General features: G+C 41.4%; 1 long non-coding RNA gene across 3 annotated transcripts in view; it reads left to right on the forward strand.

Moving 5' to 3' along the window:
• Positions 1 to 6,912, forward strand: part of LOC112427584 (uncharacterized) — a 123,352-nt gene extending 116,440 nt beyond the window's left edge. For all 3 annotated transcript variants that reach the window (XR_011610766.1, XR_011610765.1, XR_011610767.1), the window contains one exon: positions 6,693 to 6,912. This is a non-coding gene — a long non-coding RNA (uncharacterized lncRNA). The remainder of the gene's footprint in view (positions 1 to 6,692) is intronic.
• The last annotated feature ends 1,116 nt before the right edge of the window (positions 6,913 to 8,028 follow it).

Consider the following 8,028-nt stretch of genomic DNA (forward strand, 5'->3'; position numbering starts at 1 on the left):
ACAATTCTATTATTGGGTATATACCCAAAAGAATATAAATCATTTTGCCATAAAGACACATGCATGTGTATGTACATCACAGTACCATTCACACTAGCAAAGACATGGAATTAACATAGCTGCCCATTGATGTCAGACTGGAGAAAGAAAAGTTGGTACATGTTTACCATACAATACTATGCGCTATAAAAAAAAAAAATGAGATAATGGCTCTTTCAACAACATGGATGGAGCTGGAGGCCATAATCCTAAGTGAATTAATGCAATAACAGAGAACCAAATACCTTGTGTTCTCTCAAAACATTGAATACACATGGACACAAAGAAGGGAACAATAGACACTGAGATCTATTTGAAGGTGGAGGATTTGGTGAGGGTGAGAATTGAAAAGACTACTTATTAGGTATTATGCTGATTACATGGGTGACACCAAATTCCCATGACACTCAATTTACCCATGTAACCAATCTGCACATGTACCCCTTAAACCTATAATAAAAATTAGAAAGAAAAAATTAAAAAATTAGAGACATATTTTATAGTATTTCAATGGAATAAGCTGGATTACAACAAATACATCTATACTATAAGATAAAGAATCTCTGTTTTCCTGTCTTGAAAGACAAATAAAACACTGTGAACATCTGACATCTGAATCCAAAAGTTGGGAATGTAAAGCAAAGTTTAAATTTCTATTGTTTAGGACTAAATATGAAATAAAATTGCTTAAAAACCTCTTGCATTAGAACATTCAAATGTTTATTCATAGTATTTTCATTCTTATTCTGGCCCATACATTGCTGGATGAAGCCAGTGTATTCTAAAAATTGATACAAATTTCATTTTGTGTCTCTTTTAAAGACATTTGTGAAATTTAATTAAATCAGTTGAAGAAAAGTAAAGACTTCCAAAGACTCAACTGTCAATACAGCATTGTGTTTGAGTGCACAGCCTCTGGAATGGTGCAGAACTGGATTTAAACCTCAATTCTGCCAAAACCTACCTCGTATCTACATTACGTTAGTTACGTTATCTTTCTGAGTCTATTTCTTGATATATTAAAAAGGGCATATCAACATGAACCTTATAAATTGTTATAAAAATTGAATGAGATAATTATTTAGTGTTTAAAATGATCCCTGGTACATAAATGGCTCTCCTTACGTGGAAATCAACATCCTGGCATACAGTAGGTGCTCAGTGAAGACTTGTTCAATAATAGAGTAGAATATCTTTCTAAAGAATGCAGGATTAAGAATAAATTTTCAAGTTTGTGTTTAAACATTGTGCAGAATATGAGAAAAAGGTATCAAGAGGACATTTTTTCCTGCTTAGTGCTGTCCATTGCTGCAGTCTCATGCATTGAGCACTTGGAAATTCCTGAAAGATTTTTCATGCACTATTGCTAATCTTTTGTTAGTTTCCTACTTCCTGTGGTAGGAAGGACTCTGCAATAACCTGAGATCACATAACAACTTGGCTGCTGCTGCCTCATATTTTAATTGCTTTCATCTTGCATCTCTGTATTTGAAGAAAATCAATATAAAAATCTATTGAAATTTACATCCATTTGTATTTTTAGAAATTTTAAAATACTTCACCCACATTGTCTCATATAATACCGGTAATGGCCTTGTAAAGTCTGAAATTCATAGATAAAGAATTTGAGCATAAAGTTGTGACATGGTTGAATGTCTATAGGAATAAGCAAAGCCTGTCTCCTAACTCTTGATTCCCTGCCTGTCACCTCCAGTTTAGCCATGACACTCCTCATACTTACCCATAAAGCAATAGTTATTTCTGGTGTGTTTCCCTGGAGGGCTTCCTCTGCACAGTAGTCAAATGTCCAATCATAATCATTCCTTTTCAGATTAAAGCTCTGATCTCCCTGGGAGATCAAAGGGTAGATGTCCTCTAGAGAACCAGCTTTAAACCTTTAATTTTCCTTGTGATGTTAATATGAATGAAGAGTCTTAGGGAAAATTGCAGGTGAAACAAATACATGCGCATGAGAAGCCAGGGCTTGGAAGGCTTGAAATTCAGCTGCTGTATCAATTAGAAATTTGGCCCAGAGTCATAATTCCCCCTTCTTTGTGCACATTTTCATAAAACTCTATGTAAGTTAAAGGCTAAAAATATATGTTAATGTTTAATGCTTTTCAATTTTGGACCAAACTGTTAACCCCTGCTGTCAGGTTCCAACCCAAGCCGGGGTCCAAGGGGAGGAGGTGGACAGGTGGCGGGTAGCTGAAAGAACACTTGAGGGACCCATAGGTAGATGAGATATGGCTTTACTCTCTCTCTCTCTCTATCGGCTTTTGTCTCAGCCACCATCTCTAGCCGCATCCCCGCTCAGTGCTGGCTCCACAGCTCCTGCCACCCCCACACCTGCAGCTGCACTCCCTGGTGTGCTCGCCACTTCCTGGCTCCCCATTGTCCACTTGCAAGGCGGTCAGGAGCTCTGTCTCTCAGAATCAGCAGTGCAGTTCAGTTATGTTACTTACAGACAATAGTGACTTAGAGCCAGGTGATGAGCCCACCCATAACATGGTTATATAACTGTGGTTATATAATGCATGAGATTGTGTGTGTGCCTGCACTCCAATCCTGCTGTGTCATCTTGCACCAGATATTTACCTCAACCTATTCTTGACTGAAGTACAGGTATTTTCCTTACACTCCACCCACTAGGCCAAGGGAGTTCTTCTAGTAGGGAGACACACCCACAGGGCAGAACCCCCAGGCCAGTCCCCCACGGAATGGTCAATCATGGAGGCCATGTATTAAATACCCAAGGAGTGACTTGTAAATCATACTGTAGACTCTCCCATCAGGGGACTACAATAGCCAGCCATCTGTAGTGGGGGGCTTGGAAGGTCCATGGCCAAAGCCAGGTTTTTGTTCCCCTTCCTTTAGGGGTGTTGAGGCAGACCACAACAGATTCCATTCATCCCCATAACTGGTTGGAGGAGGTCATCCTTCCTCCCTTAGGTCTTGCCACATGTCTTGGCCCCAAACGGGCCAGTGACCAACTAGTCAATTCTGTATCTTCCAGGTAGTTAACCACAGGTTAAGCCTCAATAAACTGCCCAACTATTGGTGCAGATTACCATAGGTGTCCCCTCCTTGGTGATCACCATCCACACTGCTCTGAGTTCAGCCCATTGGCTACTTCGTCCACACCCAGTATCAAACCATATGCTATCAGTATAAAGCTGGACCACAACAGTGGTCAAGGTAGAAGTAGCACCCTGGATGGACCCATCCATATATCATGCCCCATCATGGATGCGGGTGGGGGGGGAGGCCCTGTTTAAACAAACAGTTATGACTCAGGGTCTAAGGGTGCCTCAGGCTGACCCATGGCCTTATCTTGAATCAGGACTACAGGTCCCAAGACTTCTCATAATTCTATTAAGAGGCTCATACTCAGAGTATTCCTCCATTCTAAGTAGGCACCCCACTTTGCTAAAGTGGATGACTGTGCCATCCCATTCCTGGGGGTTGTTACCCATGAACATATCCACCTCCCTATTGGGTAAGTTGTCTACATAATAACCATAGTCTGTCCCATTACACTCTCATGAGCCTGAAGGGCAGCATATGAAGCTGCTAACTGCTTTTCTGTTAATGCGTACTGGAGCTCAGCTCCCTTTCAAAGTTGGGATTAAAAGCCTACGTTCTGTTCTAAAGTGCTCCATGTGCTGCTGTGGGCGCCATCCAAACCCATCTGTTGTCACATGCACATCAAGCTCAAATGGGTGCTCCTGGTCAATGATTTGTAGGGTCTGTGCTTGCTTAATAGCCCACTTGGATACCAAAAATGTTGTCTCAGCTTCATTGTCTGAAACCCAAGTAGCCCCCTTTTCTGTCAACCGATACAATGGTTTTATCATTTGAGCCAAATGGGGCACAAACACCCAGCAATACCCCAGGAGGCCCACAAAGGTCTGCAGTTGCACAACTGTGGTGGGCCAGGGATATGACTCTTAAAAATTTGGCAGGCAATCCTGGTCCTTGGACCCTGGATTTATGGGTTGTCCAACCACATGTGTTAAAATCTTGTCACAAGAGGGGTGTCGCTGCTTGTAACTCTGCAAGAGAATCAAACATTAACATAATATCATCAACATAATGGAACAGGTGGACCCCCTTTGGACATTACCAGGTGGCTAAATCTGTGACAACGAGACCGTGACACATGGTGGGGCTACGCACATAGCCCTGCGGCAACATTGTAAAAGTCCATTGTCGCCCTTCTCATGTGAATGCAAACTGTTCCTTGCTCTCTAGAGCAATATCAGTTGAGAAGAATGCATGAGTCAAGTCCACCACATAGTGGTACTGTCCCTATTACATTGTCAAGTAATCCATCAAATCCATGATAGATGGCATAGCTGCCAAGCCATGTAAAATATCCACTCCCAAAATGTAATTCAGGTATAGGAGAGACAAACACAGTGTATAAGTGGGGAGCCAAGCAGTTGATGCCAGCGTGCGAAGATACAGGTTACACTCAATGACCAGCCTTCATAGCCATGTATATATGTAGCCTTGCCTGGAAACTTATCCCAGTTCCCATAGACAAGGCTATAATCTGCACCAGTATCTGCCAGTGCCAGCACCCACTGTACCTTGGTAGGGGACCAGTGGATTGCCAATTTCATATGTGGCCTCTGGTCATCCAATGTCCCACCAAGCTGGGCACCTCAGCCAATTCCCTAATCAAACACAAAAGGCTGTATTCCTCCACTCATCTGCAAGTAATACATGAGCTGGAGCATCCAGGCAGGACTGATTGAGCAGCATCATCCTGCACCATCGTGGGCATTTACTGGAAATGCTGCTCCAGGGACCATCACCTCCACAAAGTTAACAGCACTTCCCAGGTGGGTAGGGGTTTCCCTGAATGCTGTCAACATTGTTTGCCTAACTCATGCAACTCAGCGGGGGTGTAGGCACCATAAGAAGTGTGCTCCACCACAGTAGTGGGTTCCTGGGCCCACCCTTGGGTCTGAAGTAGCTGTTCATGCTCTATTTTCTGGTGGACCAAGGAGCAAGCCCACAGAGGGAGTTTTTGCTCCTTGGTATCAGACTAAGTGGGAGTTTCCAACTTGCACTGCATCCTGCAGGGACTGAGCATGCACTTCCCTTAGCACAGCAAAAACGCCTACCTAACTTTGCCAACAAAGACTCACTCTTTCTTGGTGCAGTGTGCTTCCAGGTGCTTCAGTGCCTTCTCCGTGCTCATGGGGGACTCATCCACCACCAGTCATGTTTCCACCGGAGCCCATCCAAGGAGCATGGCCACATAGTCGACCCGGGATTATCGGAGACCGAGGGCTCACTCACCTTAGAACGCTGCCAAATATGCCAAATGTCAGGTTCCCACCCAAGCTGGGATCCAAGGGGAGCTGGTGGATGGGTGGCAGGTAGTTCAAAGAACACTCAAGTGACTGTAGGTAGATGGGATATGGCTTTCTTCTTTCTCTCTCCATAAGCCTTTTTCTCGACTTCCTGCTCTGACTGCAGCCCCTCAGCACCGGCTCTGCACCTCCTGCCACCCCCATGCCTACAACTAAACTCCTTGGTGCACTCGCCTCTTCCTGTCTCCCCTCTGTCCACCTGCAAGGTGGCCAGTGGCTCTCTCTCTTTAAGTCAACAGCACAATTCAGTTATGTTACTCACAGACAATAGTGGCTCAGAGCCAGGTGATGAGCCCACCCATAACATGGTTACATGACTGTGGTTATGTAATGTATGGGAGTCTGCGCCTGCACTCCAGTGCTGCTGTGTCATGCTACACCAGATGTTTACCTCAGCCTATTCTTGACTGAAGCACAGCCATTCTCCTTACACCTGCTTTTTTCCCTTATTTAATGTTCACAACACATTCACAAGGTAGTATCGTCTTAAGGGAGCAGAGAGAAAAGGGGGTTAACTAACTTGCCCAAAGTCATATGCCTTTTAAATATTGGAGTCAGGATTAGAATCTAGATTGGTCTAAATATGAAACTCATGATTTGTCTAACAATATTAAATTGCTATTGTGTTCTTCCTAGACCTTCTTAGAATCTGAAAAAAAAAAAAATAGAATATTGATCACTATAAGAGCTCTTTGCCATGAATCTTAGCAGTGTTACTTGACTAATATTAAGTCAAACTTTGGACTATCCCTTTCTTGCCTCCAAAATGAATAAATAATGCCTCTTCTCTACCCCCATAATGTATGCAGAGATGGAAGTGAAGATGTACAAAGTCTCGCTCTTCTGCTGTCATTTAACTCTCATTGTCAATCATCTTCAAAGCGTGGTTCTTCGTATTAAAATATCAAAAATATTCATATTCTAAAATTTAAATTTGGAGAAACAGTTTTTCAATCCATGTTATATTGTGTGACCACTTCAAAACAGATTTTCTAGCAAAACTAACCAAAAATCAAACTAACAACTAAATAAAAACCCATGGAAACCACAAACATTTCCCAAAGGTTAGATATTTAAAACCTTTGAAGGCACCTCCTTGTTGAGAGAACAGAGCACTGATTCCTAGTTCTCTGCTATGTAACCTAAACTCCCTTTCTTAGCTAATTCTCTATTCACTCAAATCCAGCAAAGAACAAATACTTTATTTTTAATACTTTATATACGTTCTTCATCAGCTTCATGAGTTTTTTTTTTTCTCTTGCTTAGAATGTCCTTCTTCCATAAAAACATTGACCCTTCCTCTATAAAGACAAATCCAGCTCATCTTTACCAGGAAGTAAGACCCACCTGCATCATATAGCTTAATGCTGAAGATTGAAAGCTGAGAATACCTGTGTCAACAAGGCTTAACTATTCCAAGAAAATTTTAAGCCAATAAACAACTTTGCTGATTGTTTCATGATATTCCTGCATATCAATGTATCTGAATAAGTAGTTTGCTCATCTGGGCAAATGTTTCTCATAGGATAATGGTTACTCAGCTGGGCAAAAAAGGTTGCTTCTCAAACAGTTTACTTATTAAGATTTGCTTCACTGTGCTGTGTGCACCAATACTGAAAAATTATATTGATTTATTTTTCCATTCAAATTTGGTACCTACCCTAAAAGACTTGATTTAAATTACTGGAGGTTAGATCCCGAAGTTCATAAATATCTTTGGCTGATCTCTCCTGGTAAGAGACCACTAGGTCTCTGCCAAAGTGCTGCATATTACTTTACTGGGTTTCATGCTGCTTTCTTTATTGAAGACTGTTATCATGCTGGGATTTTTTTGTTTATTTTTGGTTTTGTTTTTGTCTATAGTCAACAATGTTGTATTTTATTATTCAGATTTTTTTCAGAGGCAAGCAATAGAAACCCCAACTGAAAATTACTTAAAACAAAAAAAGGGCTTTTTTTTTCTCATGTGACTGAATGACCACAGAGAAACATAGAGTCAGGGTTTCTAGAGGGTTATAAATGTTGTTACCAGAATTCATCTCTGATCTCCCAAATCTTATCTCCAGATGGTTTCTTCTCAGGTAAGAATGCTTATTGTAGAACACGTTTGCATTTGGTTCCAGACTGAAATCCTCCCTAAGTCTGACTTCCAGAAGCAGACTTTGAGAAAGAGATTCAAGTCCAAGTACTTTACTTGAGAGGTACAGGAAATCCCAGTGGAATGTAAGATAGGGAAAAAAATTTTTTAAGAAGTCAATAATGTGCATTATTAAATCAACTATCAATGTGGGCAACTAAAGCTTGACTTTATAGGGTGATTTGTTGCAACAGATAACCCAAATTTGTACCACCTTAAACCAGGAAGATTGAATACTTGTACTCCAACTACCATTGGTTTTTGTAGCAAGCATATTCAGACTGATGTACCTGAGGTTAGAGCAGACATATATTACTTTAGAGAAAGTCTTTCAGAGGCAACCATACGCAAACATCTGTAACTGGAAGTTGCCAGACATGCAGTAAAATCAGAAGGCCCAGAGAATATTGACAAGGTACCTTAAATAACTACTATATACATACCCCAAGTCTTCTGCATGTACAA

Source organism: Macaca nemestrina, chromosome 12 (assembly GCF_043159975.1).
Source record: "Macaca nemestrina isolate mMacNem1 chromosome 12, mMacNem.hap1, whole genome shotgun sequence".
Lineage (NCBI taxonomy): Eukaryota > Metazoa > Chordata > Mammalia > Primates > Cercopithecidae > Macaca > Macaca nemestrina.